Raw genomic sequence first — 16,116 nt, forward strand, 5'->3', positions numbered from 1 at the left:
CACTTGGACGCCCTCAACAGAAATGCAGACCGCCACACACATGACACCAGAAACAAAACACAATTACAAATTGTAGCCCACAACACAAAATTATATGCAAGTGGGGTTAAATGTATGGGCATTAAAGTATACAGCCACCTCCCAACAGACAGAAAAACAAGCAAAAACCCAAAAATAATGAGAATTAAACTAAAGGAATTGCTACTAAATCACTGTTTCTATTCCGTACATGAATATCTTTAAACAAAATTTTAATTACTTGCAATAAGCTGTTTATTCAGTTGTAGATGTTTCTACTTAGTAAGATAATTTAATTATTGTATCTTATCAATATTCTGTCTGTATCTCATATATGTATTCTGCTATGTGCAGTATGCACCACCATCATCTCTCATCACACACCAACTTTTTTATATTTTGTCTATATATCCTATATGTATTCTGCTATGTGAGTTATGTACCACTACTGTCATCTATCTTCATATATCATTTTAACATAATTTTTCAAATTGACTTGTCCTATATCACGATGCGCTTTGCTGTACAAATTGTATGATCTACAGGACCACTAAAATAAATGAAATCAAATCAAATTAGAAAAAAAGAGTTTAGTGTAAAATTCCTCAATTTAACAATTCAAAAGAATCTAAAATGTACACATGTTGGCACTCTAGCATGTAAGGTGTCTAAGAAAATATTTAGAATTCACATAATTAGCAAGTTCTGCAAAGACACTGTTGTCCTAAAGACTGCATATCATGCTTTATTTTCCTCTGTCCTGAATTACAGAATAGAAATTTGAAGAACAACAACCACAGCAAATCTAAATAAGTATTTTACTTTTCCTATATGGGGTATAAGAATCATCTGTGGAGCACAAAATGCTGCCAGAAACTGGTGTACTTACTATAGTAAACATGTACATTCCAAAAGCCATATTACTTGTTAAAAGGCTGCAGCCCAACATTTGTTCCAATTGATAACAGTATAATACTAGAAGTAAAGAAACATTTTACGTCAGCAGCCATAGAACAGCACTCGAGGATCCACAATATGTAGGTTTAAAGTTGGCTAGTGCACTACCCACTAAAGTTATGACCCTACCCACAATGAAGCTTAAATTTCAGCTAAAGAAATTCCTGTTACAAAATCCATTTTACACATTAGAAGAATACCATACTTACACACAAAATAAGAAGTGCCTCAAAAATATATATAAATAGTTTTAAGTTAACCATTTTATTTGTAATTTAATCATTTGGTAATCAATGATATATTCAGAAGAATGTAAAGACTGCATATCATGCTTTATTTTCCTCTGACCTGAATTACAGAATAGAAATTTGAAGAACAACAATCACAGCAAATCTAAATAAGTATTTTACTTTTCCTATATGGGATATAAGAATCATCTGTGGAGCACAAAATGCTGCCAGAAACTGGTGTACTTACTATAGTAAACATGTACATTCCAAAAGCCATATTACTTGTTAAAAGGCTGCAGCCCAATTAAGAACTGTTACCTGTTCTTATACATGTGCAATGAATCATTCAATGGTGAAAAAATTACTAATATTAGTATTATTGTTGTTGTTGTTATTACTATATGTCAGACCAAAACCTACCATGCAGAAACGAGTAAGTTATAGTGCTGAAAATGTTGGCTAAACTGCTTTTCATACAGTACTTTAGATATTATTGGGGTAAGTGACATGAATCAGTAATTATCTCATAATATCATGTTGCCCTTTCCATTAACAGGTTTAATTATAGGTATTTACAAGATTTCTAGGTAGACACCTTCATCTAACATCTTCTTTATGATATTTGTTAGTGGCACTGAAATTCTTTGTCTTACTTGTTGAATTACAAAGTTTAAGATACTGTAACAATCTTTGGTTCTTAAGTTGTTGAGTTTGTCTCTTGAATCATTGACTTGTCAACTAGTTACATTAGTCCACCTAAAAGTACCATTTGACATATTGTCTAAAGTTGACAGCAGTGCTTCAGCTTTGCACAGATCTTCCCTTAAGTTGATACCTGAGAGGGGGTTCGTGAAACATGAGTTTAATGTTGTTGTTGTGGTCTTCAGTCCTGAGACTGGTTTGATGCAGCTCTCCATGCTACTCTATCCTGTGCAAGCTTCTTCATCTCCCAATACTTACTGCAACCTACATCCTTCTGAATCTGCTTAATGTATTCATCTCTTGGTCTCCCTCTACGATTTTTACCCTCCACGCTGCCCTCCAGTGCTAAATTTGTGATCCCTTGATGCCTCAGAACATGTCCTACCAATCAGTCCCTTCTTCTTGCCAAGTTGTGCCACAAACTCCTCTTCTCCTCAATTCTATTCAATACCTCCTCATTAGTTATGTGATCTACCCATCTAATTGTCATCATTCTCCTGTCGCACCACATTTCAAAAGCTTCTATTCTCTTCTTGTCCAAACTACTTATCATCCATGTTTCACTTCCATACATGGCTACACTCCATACAAATACTTTCAGAAACGACTTCCTGACACTTAAATCTATACTCGATGTTAACAAATTTCTCTTCTTCAGAAACGCTTTCCTTGCCATTGCCAGTCTACATTTTATATCCTCTCTACTTCGACCATCATCAGTTATTTTGCTCCCCAAATAGCAAAACTCCTTTACTACTTTAAGTGTCTCATTTCCTAATCTAATTCCCTCAGCATCACCCGACTTAATTCGACTACATTCCATTATCCTCGTTTTGCTTTTGTTGATGTTCATCTTATATCCTCCTTTCAAGACACTGTCCATTCCGTTTAACTGCTCTTCCAAATCCTTTGCTGTCTCTGACAGAATTACAATGTCATTGGTGAACCTCAACGTTTTTATTTCTTCTCCATGGACTTTAATACCTACTTCGAATCTTTCTTTTGTTTCCTTTACTGCTTGTTCAATATACAGATTGAATAACACCTCCTGGGAGTGGAACAGCACTTGCTTTCCTTTAACAGATTACCTCTGTTTTAATGACCTCCTATGTTGATTTACACCTGTTCGGTGCATTAAGAGTGCATTCTCACATTTAGCTAACTTGAGTACTGATTTATGATGTCTTTCTACCATTATGTACATTTCCTAATAACCTTTACTGTTTATTTGACATGTCACAGCACTGGAGCTTCAGGATACTTATATTATTTAGTTGAGTTGTATACTAATTGCATAGTCTGTTAGCTTTAGTAGGGGTTTCTGTTCACAATGCTTCAAGTAATATGCAGGACAAAGTTCATTAAAGGTTTCCATTAGCACTGTAGAGCAATTGGGGTGGCATGAAACCTCTGGTTGTTGGAGGAACCATACTCCTAGAGAACAAGATGGCATTCAGCTCTCAACCTGGGGCATGGCTGCAGTAGTGGGGTGTTAAGGAACCTGGGAGGTATGTCTTCTGATAAAATAAGAGGGTAACAGTATTATACACTTACTCACCAACATACAGCATGATGTTGTAGTGGATGGTGGTCAGAATCTGGCACCAGCCCTGGTGAGTGGTAAATATTCTGATCTCACACTTATCAGAACCAAAATACATTAATATAGGGGTTCTGCAAGGTAGCATATTAGGACCAATACTGTTCCTGATATACATCAATGACTTTTACAATAGTGTTACTTATGGTGAAAAAATTCTCTTCATTGATGACAGCAATATTATATTCACTGAGAAAACAAGAGAACTCTTTGCTGAGAAAGGAAGTTTATGATTGGTCAATAAACAATAAAGTGACATTGAACATAAAGGAAACTAATGCCATGAATTTTAGTTTGAAGAGGAAAAATGACAATGTTAAATTAAATGTAGATGGCACCTCTAAAGACTGTGTAACAAATGCAAAATTTCTAGGAATGAATATTGATTCTCAGTTGAAGTGGTGTGAACACACAAAGGTACTTGTTAACAGAATGTCATCAGTATGTTATGCCCTTAGAATCCTATCATCAGTGTGTAACATGCTGAGTCTTTTGGTTACATATTATTCATATTAGCTGTGGTATTCTTTTTGGGGGAACAAATGCACAAAATATGAACACAATTTTCAAACTCTAGAAAAGAGCCATAAGAATAATAATCAAAAATACTAGTCGAGCTCATTGTAAAGATCTGCTCAAAACACAGGGGATTTTAACTGCTCCATGTGAATACATTTACCAGTCAGTTGCAAACATCAAAAATAACATTGGTAATTACTGCACAAACAGCTCTGTCCATGAACATGTAACAAGAGATAGACTCAACTTACATTTACCAAGAAAAAATACATATGAAACTCAAAACAGCATATTCTGCCAAGGAATAAAACCGTGCAATAAATTACCAAAAGAGATTAAAGAAAATGCAAAAATACGCTTATTTAAAAAGGTAGCTAAAAAGTACCTGATATCCAATACATTTTGTACATTGAAGGATTACTTAGCTAAAACAGAGTAGGGGTTTGATAAAAAATTATACAAATAAATAATAATTATTATTATTGTAAAATATCCACCATTCCACATAACACCTTCACTTTAAGTTTTTTTCCTTTCAAGAAATAATTACCCCCAAGCTATGCATAGCACAATACTAACACCTCTTCCTCTTTCTGAGCTCAACATCTCACTCATTATAGAGGGATGCTGACTCAGTTTTTCAGGATAGCAAATGGGAAGTTGTGGTACAGTAAATGACCCAGAGATCACCAGTGTGTGTGTGTGTGTGTGTGTGTGTGTGTGTGTGTGTGTGTGTAGTGAGTGAAGTGTCATGAACCAGTGTGTGTATAGTGTGTGCAATGACTGATAGTGAGATATGAGTGAACAGTGTGTCATTACATTATTTAATAAGTTATTTGTATAAAAAGTAATGTATACCAGGAGTAAATCTAATGATTGTCTCTAACTACAAGTCTGTAAATACATGTGTATATGAATTATTTTTAATTGATCTATGAATAAAGCTACTACTACTACTACTACTAATCTTTGTTGGAGCAATCAGCTCACAGAATGTGCAGGTGGTGGCAAGGCAGTGTTCTGCCATCAGTAGCATGGCAGCAATGAACTGCCAAGCCATGGCTCCAGTCATGGCAACATACAGCTGTGGTGGCTTCCAGGAAGGACACCTGCACTGGGTGGCATAGGTGCAGGTCCCAGTGCAGGGTGTGCCAAGGCGTGCAGTCTAAACATTTCAGCACTGTCAGTGGCTGCCAGCAGTCGCATGTGGCCACACAAGATGAACCAGCAGTAGAAGAGCTTGTCTGCACAAGACAGCTAGGCAAGCTCAAGCATGAACCAGGGACCTCCAAATTCAGGACCCACATTAGATGGGAGTGAGACAATAGGTGGCCCCTCTGTTGGAAGGCACCAATTGACTCCCAGCATCATACACATGCAGACACAGCTGGGAGGCCCAAAGCCTAATGGAGACAGGGTCTAGCCATGGCAGTGAGATGTCCTGTTTCAGGACGATGGCTTGCCCTTGTAGCTGGCTGCAGGCACTGAATGATACTGACTGGTTAAAATGGGCATTGCTTATGTGGGCTTGGTCCATCATTGTACTGCCAGATTAGTGCTCCATGTCACATAGGACGGGGGAGAGGGGGGGGGGGGGGGAGGCCTAGTGCTTGGGCTAAGCCGTGTTGCAGCCCTGTTCAGCTTTGCTCCAGCCTGGCTTCATAGTTCTGCTGTGTCAGTGATGCTCAGTTCTGTTGGCAGTGGGGTGAACTAGATATTTGGTAACTTTGCGTACAATATGGCCTCAGCAGTGACTCCTGCAACATCATCTCTAGCCATTCCTGCCAAAGAATCCCTCAATGGCTTGCATATGCTATGCTCCTTGCATCGAATTGTGACGACATCTTTTGTAACTTCAACCACAATACAGAGGCTGTGGTACAACAGCAGTTTCAAAACTTAGTTCTTGACTCATTTGCTTCCATGACCTGCATGATTAGTTTATTTCAGTTTATTAAGTTTACTCTGCTTCTTAGGTGGTTTAATTTGTGGTGAATAATGATTCAGGTTAGTCTTTCATTTTCAGCAGAATAGTTGTTTACTTTATTGTAGGAAAAGTATTCACAGTTGCAGATATGAACCACCTTTGGCTGTGTATTAGAATGACAACATTGAAAATGCTGTACTGGGACTCAAACACAGCACAAATTTTCATTGCTGGCATTCTAACATACAGTCAAAGTTCGTTCGTATTGATGACTGTGAACACATTTCCTGTATTTCTTGACAGCTGTAGTCACTGCAGTCCTGTACCTTTTGGACTCACATGTATACCTGAAGGAACATTGCATCATACTTGTTAATAACACAGGCAATGTGATATTGTATTTATTCACCAACACCAGACCCTCAACTCTCAGTAAATATGCCCTTCATGGATGGGAATATGTTATGTGCAAGGGTAGGTTGTGACATGAAGATGTCAATATAGGAAAGTTTGGATCTGGCTGTGATTCATGCACAGATAGCCAGAGTGGTTAAGGTGACAGTTCATGTAAAATGGTAAATCTGGGTTTGAGTCCCAGTCTAGCACAAATTTTCATTGTTGTCATTCTAATATACAACCAAAGGTGGCCGATATTAGCAACTATGAATAGATTTCCTGTGCTTCTTGACGGGTGCAGTTGCTGCAGTGCCTGTTTCTTTGGACATGTATGCATATCTGAAGGAACATTGCATCATACTTCTTAATGACACAGGCACTGGGATTATGTGTTTATTTTATTATTTACAGATAGTTTTCATGATATGAGATACCTAGATTAATAGTACTGGACTGCATTTGCTTAATTGAAAGTTGCTTATTCTACGGGGTGTCCCAAAAAGAATGACCCTATTTTTAATAGAATTATTTATTAGGAAGAAGGGCTTAACACCAACAAATTGCATACTAAATTACTCAGAAAAGACAGAAGTTTATATAAATCCATCATAATTGTACAATATGTCCTCCATTGGCTGCACAGATGACATCTAGCCAATAGGAAAATTCATCCCAAACTGAGCGTAAGGTGTCTTCTGCCATTGAAGCTACAGCAGCTGATATTCTGGTGTTTAGTTCATCAATGTCACAAGGTAAGGGAGGAACATAAACACATTGTTTAACATATTCTCACAGGAAGAAATCACATGGTGTTAAATCAGGGGCCTAGGAGGCCAAGAGTGTAAAGCCTGGTCTCATGGTCCTGTGTGGCCTATCCAACGTTGTGGCACATTGGAATTGATGAAACTGCACACATTGTTGTGCAAGTGCAGTGGTGCTCCATCTTGCTGATAGACAAAATTGTCAGAGCCAAGTTGAGGGAATAACCAGTTCTGTAGCATTGCAAGGTATGATTGTCCTGTTATGGTTTCTTCATCAAAAAAGTAGGGTCCACAAACCTTGCTTTGCAAAATAGCACAAAAAACATTCACTTTTGGTGAATCACATTCATGTTCAATTGTTTCATGAGGATTTTTGAGCCCCATATATGCACATTATGATGGTGAACCTTACCGCTAATATGGAAAGTTGCCTCATTGCTGAATATCAACTGTGACATAAAAGTGTCATCTTCCATGTCCTCTAGAATAGCATTGCTAAAGTCCACTCACTTCACTTTGTTAGTATCTCAAAGAGGTTGTACCAGTGTAATTGGTATCGTTTGAGGGCTAAATAATGCCATAACATACGCCACACTGGCATGCACAGTAACGCAAGTTCTTGGCTAGCACTATGCATAGACTTGTGGAGGCTCTGCTCAAATGCTCATTGGATATGTTCCACTGTTTGTTCAGAAATGTGTGGCCATCCAGGGCTTTTGCCTTTACAGAGGCACCCCATTTCTTCAAACTGTTTATACTACCACTGATCATTCTTTGGTGATGGTGGTTTAGCACAAAATCGAATATGAAATGCCCACTGAATTGCGATCACTGACTGAGTACGACCAAATTCAATAACACAACACACCTTCTGTTGTGTGGATGCCATATTGCATGAGACTGGCCGCATGCTCCAGGTCAGTGCTCATGGCGACATCTAGCAGATTTTTTCTGAAACTCCAGACCATGCCAATTACATCTAGCACTGTTTCAGTTACCTCGTGGCATTTGTCTCAATATTATTAAAAGTTAAAATCAAGTCATTCTTTTTGTGACACCCTGTATTATCCATACACACTGCAATCTTGTTGATGTATTGTTGACATAGTAAAAACTGAATGATCTTAACAAATTTGATAAACAGCATATTGTTCTACTTTAAAACCTTACATCTGCATTAAAATAAATGAAATTCCTGGGTGGAGCAATACATAAAATAGCAGGAAAGCAACCATTCACCTATAGTGGACCAATGCATGGAGCACAGAAACACAAAACAGAAAATGACATTCACACTAGCTTTCAAGCTCTAGCTCTTTTTCCAGCAATAGCATACACTTAACACACACAGTCACACAGACACCAAATTGCACAATCTTCAGACCATGGTAAGCCTAGTAACTAGCGCTACTGAATGCAGCTTTCTGTTGTATGTTTCTGTGCTCCACATATCAACCTACTGTGAGTGACTGGTTGTCTTTCCCTTATTTTATGTAATGTCACTATTAATGTCACCAAATATTAACACATTGCAGTTTATATTCATACAGAGTTTTATCTGTTTCTCTTGAGTTTCTATAAAATAATTTTCATTGTAATTTGGAGAATGACACAGAGGCACAGCTTCCCTTTTTTGTGTTTGTGGGCAGGGGGGAGGGGCTAGAGGAGGGAGGGAGGGGGGTAAGACTGCTGCAGCTTCAGGCCACACAAAGGACATAATTTGTAATTTAAAGAATAATTTGTAACTTTGCAACTTAGTTTCAATCTTTTGTTAAGAAACCACCATTTTATATTTGTTCTGCACTAACTAGTTACCAGTTCATATCCATTTGGTACATTTAATTGTAATTCTTTTTTTCAGTAGATAGCCACTGTTCACCAACTAGAAGCACACTACAGAAGCACACTCAGAAATATAGTTGATGATCTACTCATTTGTATTGATGAAATGAATTCATCTAACCAAATTGACATAATCTGCCTCTCTGAACATCACACTCACACTGCAAACTTTCCAACTAGGATCACTAAATCCTAAATCCAAGGAATACTGTAAAATATTAAAAAAAGTAATTCAGACATCTAAACAAATGCACTACAAGAAGAAGATAGCAATGTTTGGGAACAAAATAAAAACAATATGGGATATAGTGAAAGAGGAGACTAGTAGAACCAGAAAGGAACAGGAGCAAAAGGGTAGATGACACTTAGTAACCTATGGGCATAGTGTGGCAAATCTATTTAACAAGTACTTTATATCCATTACTGATAGAGTGGGATTGTCAGGATCAGTAAATAATGTCCTTGAATATCTGAAACTAGCCTTTACAAATAGCTTCAGGTACATGAATATGTCACTCACTTCACCAAAAGAAATAACTTCCATAATAAAATCTTTAAAAACAGAGCATTCTAGTGGTTACAATGAAATACCAGCAAGGTTAATTAAGGCATGTTCTTGTGAGTTTAGTACAATTCTAAGTTACTTGTGTAACCAGTCAATTATAACTGGGACATTTCCTGACTGGCTAAAATATGCAGATGTTAAGCCTCTATTCAAGAAAGGGGATAAAGAGATACCATCAAACTACAGACCGATTTCACTTTTGCCAGCATTCTCAAAAATTTTAGAAAAAGTAATGTACAGGCAACTTCTCAACCATCTGACCACATATAACATATTATAAAGAACACAGTTTGGATTTCTGAAGGGTTCTGATATCAAGAAGGCTATTTACACCTACAGTGAAAATGTACTTAATTCATTAAATAACAAATTACAAGCAGCAGGTATTTTCTTTGATTTGTCAAAGGCAATTGATTGTGTGAACTACAACATCCTTTGAAATAAATTAGAATTCTATGGTGTCATGGGCAGTGCTGCGAACTGGTTCACGTCATACCTCGCTAACAGGAAACAAAGGGAGTCAGTGCAAGGGACTAGTGAATTAAGTCATCAGTCATCATCAGAATGGGAAGAAATTACACGTGGTGTCCCACAAGGATCCATCTTAGGGCCACTGCTTTTTACTGTGTACATTAAACATCTCTCATCAGTTTCACTGCCAGAAGCAGAGTTCGTTTTCTTTGCAGATGACACAAGTATTGCAATAAATAGTATATCGAGTGTAGTTCTAGAAAGATCTGCTAATGATATTTTCATGGATATTAATGAATGGTTTAAAGCCAACTCGCTGCCATTAAACTTTGAGAAGACTCACTACATGCAATTCAGAACCTGTAAGAGGTTTCCACCCAGCATATGCATAAAGTATGAAGAAGAGCAAATAGAAGAGGTTGACAGTCTTAAATTCCTAGGATTTCAACTTGATAATAAATTAAGTTGGGGGGCGCACACCACAGAACTGCAGAAATGCCTTAACAAACCTGTATTTGCAATTCAAGTTTGCTTACTTTGCCTACTTTCATTCCATAATGTCATATGGTATAATATTTTGGGGTAACTCTTCACGTCAAACAAAAGTTTACAGAGTCCAAAAGCATATAATACATATTATTTGTGGAGTAAATTCATGGATGTCCTGTAGAAACCTCTTCAAAGAACCTCGTTAATGAAATTTGTTCTAAATAATATATCTCTTTTTCCAACAAACAGCTCAGTTCATACATACAATACCAGGAACAAAAATGATCTGCACAAGGACTTAAAAGCAATTACTTTAGTTCAAAAAGGGGTCCACTACTCAGGAACACTCATCATTAACAATTTGCCAGCAAACATAAAAAATTTAGTTACAAATAAAGATCAGTTTAAAAGGAGCCTGAATGACTTACTAGTGGCTAACTCCTCCTACTCCATTGATGAATTTTTTAATAGAAACAATTGATATATTGTATATACTCATACTATTAGTATTGTTATTTCAGCTTTTGAAAAAAAAAAAGAAAAAAAAAGGACAGACAGAAAGATTGACATGTTCCACATCCACGAGGATCTCCTCAGCAAGGCTCTGGAATGAAAAACTAATGTAATCTAATCTATTTATTTAGCGTATGGCATTAAAGTACATTTCAGTATTGGATCACTTTATTCTACATTATGCAACATTACATATATTCACAGACAAACATCTAGTCCTTGTACGCATTCTATGGATTTTTAGAATGCCATGAGAAATTCTTCGAAGTCCCCACTTAATGCTGTGGCACTGCATTCATCCCTGGTGTGTTGGATGGTCTGCTTAGGCATGTCACAGTCACATACTGGCAAAGACAGTAGCCCCATTTGAACCGTGAGTCAGCACATCTTCCATGCCCAGTTCTTAGTTGGTTCAGAGTTGACCATATCTTGCCATGCAGATCAAACCCAGGAACTGCCTGAGTAATACAAGGCATTAAGTGGCAAGTTGTTCAGGTGTTTTGGTCTTCTCCAGGATTTGATGTCATCCCCAGTGAGGCTGTTGAGAGCAAGAGAAGGATGTCTTGAACGAAGCCTTTTGATACTTAGATCAGGTATATTGATGTGTACTAGTAGTTTAGGGTATGCTTCAATCTTGTCGTATTCCCTGACCAAGGGTGCTTCTCATCATATTTTTGGGGGTGGTATATGACTCAGTACAGGTAGCTGTATGTTAGGTGTAGACCTACCAGTTCCTGAAATAATGCACATGGTGGTGTTAAATTCAACATCGATTTTGATCATATGACTACTGTTTAGCCATACTGGTGCGCAGTACTCCGCTGCAGAGTATACCAGGCTCAGTGCAGACTTCCTCAGAGTAGTTGCTGTTGATCCCCAGGTGGTTCTGCAGAATTTATGGATGAGGTTGTTTCTTGTTCTCACCTTGGCAGCTGCTTTTGTAAGGTGTGCTTTAAATGACAAGGTTCTGTCTAATATGACCCCTAGGTACCTTGGCTCCTTGTTGTGGTTGAGGCATGTGTCATCAAGGCATACTTCCAGAGCTCTGTCGGCTTCTCTGTTATTGAGGTGGAAGCAAGTTACTTCTGTCTTCGTGATGTTAGGTCTAAGCCTCCATCTAGGGTAGTATGTTGCCAGGGCAGACAGATCGGATGTCAGTGTTTCCTCCATTGTATCAAAACTGGTGTGCAGTGTTGCAGTGGCCCAGTCATCAGTTTAGCCAAATTTCCTACCAGCTGTTTCTGGCATGTCAGCAATGTATAGGCTGAGAACCAGTGAGGCTAATACCAAGCCTTGAGGTAAGCCATTTTGAAGGAATTTCTGGCTACTGACTTTGTTCCCATGATGACCTGGAATTCTCTGTTACCAGTCATGTTACAAATAAGCTTTGTCACATTTTGACAGGGAAATATTTTCATCAGTTCATAGAGTAGGCCTTGTCTCAGATGGTATCATAGGCTGCTGACAAGTCAATGAAGGCCACAGATGTTTTTAATTTCTTTCGGAATCCCGCTTCAATATCTGTAGTGAGGGACAGGACTTGGTCTGCAGCTTTGGTTCGTATGAAAACTGGCTTGTTCTACTGCGATGGCCATGAGTATTGCTTAACCAATCCTGTTAAGTAGTACTCATTCCAAAGTTTGTACACCATGCTAAGTAGTGCTATGGGCTGGTAGTTTTGTGCAAGATTTCCCGGTTTACCTGTCTTTAGGTGGGCAATTATCTTGGCACATTTAAGTTCTTGGGGTATGTTTCCTGTCTACAGTAGTGATGTGAAGAACTTTGATAATCATATTTTTGTATATTTTACAGACTTGATAAGAAATTCTGGGAGGATGTCATCTGAGCCGGGGGCATTACTAGGTTTTGTGTCCTTTATTGTTGCCAAGATCTCTTCGGGAGTGATGTAACATGAACATTTAATGTAAACACTGTCTGTTGCTTTTAGCTTTCTAAGTTCACATTTAATGCATATTGTTGTCTCTTGGTGGTTTACTCCTTTAGATGTTTTTACAATATGCAAAGCAATTTTGTTAGGTGTTGTGGGGTTTTCTTCTTGACTGATACGGCTGGCTCCTCCTAATTTTCAAAGCAGTGGACATGCTTTTCTGCTGGATACTTTAAAGTCCATAGCCTGAGTAGTTTCCATCCACTTCTGTCATCGTGCAGTATCAAGGCTGTGTATGAGTTCATCTGCTATTTCTCTGTCACCCCTGCTTTGGTAGTCATTATACAGTTCCTCACATTTCTCATCCCAGCCTTGAATGTACTCTTTGTGGTATCCTCTAGGTATGTGCTTTTTTACTGTACTGATGACTGCTCCCACAAATCTTTTATAGCTATCAGCAGATGGACGGATCCATCCCAGGCATTTATCAAGGTCTTCATAGTAGGCTTTCCAATCCGCTTTTTGTAGGTTCCATCTGGGTCAAGGAGTTGAGGTTATCAATGGAATACTTGTGCTGATTTCTACTAGGATTGGATGGTGTTGACTGTGAGGGAAATCTGGCAAAACATTTTGGTTTATGTTGACCAGATGGTGATTCTCATCAGCTGTGACAAAGCATAGGTCTGGGTCATACTCTCATTTCCAACTGCTGATCTGAAGGAACCACAATCTTTAGCATCAAAAATGAAATGGATGTTGTTTTCTTCTCACCAGTTTGCTAAGGCTTCACCATTTGTATCAGTTGTCCTGTATCACCATTGTGTGTGGTGGCTGTTAAAGTCCCCTACAAAGACCACGGGATGGCATTGTGATTGGAGGACATCTGCTGGCCGTGCAGATCCTGGTGATTTGTAAATGTTACTTATGACCAGTTCACCTATTTTGATTGTCACAGAGTGGATATTGTCATCTGTGGAAATGACAGCAGGCGAGCGTTCTCTATTTTGTTTTTGACGTATGTGGCTACTCCATGGTCATGGCGGTATGTTGCACCAATGATATTGTGTCTTGATATTTTTCCTCTGGAGCATAGTTGATCTTCATGATATGTGTGGGTTTCCTGTAGGGCAACCACATCAATTATGTGCTCAGTCAGTAACTTTTGAAGAATTTGGCATTTGCTTTTACTAATGCCCTCAATGTTCAATTGGCGTATTTTGATGTGATTATGAGTCGTTTCCTCTCAGTTATGTACTTCTCAAGTAGCCAGGAGATCTAGAAAGATTGTCTAGCTGCCAGGTTCGTTGCCTTCTTAGTGCCACCCATGGGTCACGTGTGGGACAAATTTCAGGTTTACACCCAAGGATGTGAAGCAACAAGTCTTTCTTGCAATAAATTGGTATTAATCTGTATACTTACAGATTGTCTGAGCTATAGACTGAAGCTCAGTGTAGTAATTGATGTTGGTCTAAATAATTTTCATCCACATACTCCAATGTGTTAGATGTGGGCCAATTCAGTCTCAATAATGAACTAGCACCTTCCTTCAGTTTTTTTTAACTGTCAGATTTATTATATGGCAGTGGTGTCACATGTTTGGAATGTTGTTCATCTGTGTTTTTCCACATAACTGAATAAATTTAAGATTTTCTGTTTCTCACTTTTATGACTCTGATGGAAGCCAGGTCATGTATGGAATTCCCTGTTTAGATTACCTACTTCTATAGGTATTAGATTTCTGTATTTTCAGCAGATTCTTTCCAAGTCTCTATTAAATTTGACTATTTCTGTGTTTACAAAGGACCAGCTAGGAAGTTCAAATTATTCGAGTGTATGATCTGTTTCATTGGTATGGTCAAGTTGCAAAGGTCCTATAGTCTGATCTACAAATGAGGACAGTTCGTGCTGCTCGAGACATTGGCAGGGTTTGGATTGTTGCTGGTTCCAAGTGATAGTTGCAGTAAGCTCTGCTCTGCTCTGCACTTGAAGAAAGTGTGTATACTGCAAATTATGTCTCTCATTTGCATGTGCAGAATTTGTCACTTAACTCCACCATCAGGCATGATAACTCACAACAAATGGAATAAAAATTCACTAAATAGCTCGGTACAATCACATTTTGGTTATGACATTCATAGCAGAGTACTTAGAAAATTAATGAACACTCATTGGCTGTTAGCGAATGCGTGATGTAGATGCGCAGAACAAGCTTAAACTCAACTGCCATCATTTGTGACTCCAAATATAGTTATTTTGTTGTCTTGTTCTGGCATGGTACTGTGACCATGATATGCACTATTGTGTCCAAAAAGAGAATGGCTTTTGTCAATGAAACGTATAACTGAGGAGTTATACTGAGACGTCATTGCAAAAGCCTATACTTTCCAGAACAGTTTTGTGCAAAATTGTTTGCTTTGTACTTCGGTGTCTTGATTTCATCATTCTCATTCATCTTCTTCTAATTTTTCTGTGTCTTTACAGTTCATTGTGAACCTTTGCGTCTTTGATAATTCTCCATCAGTTACCACTATTTAGTGGTCAAACTTTCCACCTCCTACAGCCCATTTTCTGCATGTCTCTCATTACTCCATCAGGTTGTATGTTGAACTTATCCTCTTTCTGAAGCATATATCTATAGACCTGCTTCATTGTAACTATGTAAGAACCAAACGAATTTACAGAAAGCAAGTGGAGGAGGCAAAAATGAGATACAATGACAGGTTCATTAAAGAGGCTCAGAATCCATGCAAAGCAGCTTGGAATCTGGTAAACGAGTGCAGAAAAAAGCCCATCTCAGCCTTAAATTCCGGTAGCCCTGACACCTTCAATCCGTACTTTGTTAGGATAGTGAAAGATACTATTAATAAAATACCTGACTCAGGCTTAGTCCCCGCAAGTCACATGACAAATACAACCAATAGCACTTTTGAAAACTGGAAGGAAGTGCACCCTAAGGATATCGTAAAAATAGTTAAGTCATACAAAACTCAGAGAGCGAAGACATCTATGGTATGTCTTGCACAATGCTGAAGAAAATTGTTCTAGAGCTTGCTCAACCATTATCTGTAGCAATTAACAAATGATTATCCTCTGGTGTCTTCCCAAAATTTCTTAAACTAGCATGCACAGTACCAATCTACAAAAAAGGTGATCCATGTGAAGTGTCCAGCTACAGACCAATTTCTATCATTCCTATTCTAGCTAAAGTTATGGAGTCTGTTATGAAACTCCAGTTACA

Source organism: Schistocerca americana, chromosome 8 (genome assembly GCF_021461395.2).
Source record: "Schistocerca americana isolate TAMUIC-IGC-003095 chromosome 8, iqSchAmer2.1, whole genome shotgun sequence".
In the NCBI taxonomy this organism is placed as follows: Eukaryota; Metazoa; Arthropoda; class Insecta; order Orthoptera; family Acrididae; genus Schistocerca; species Schistocerca americana.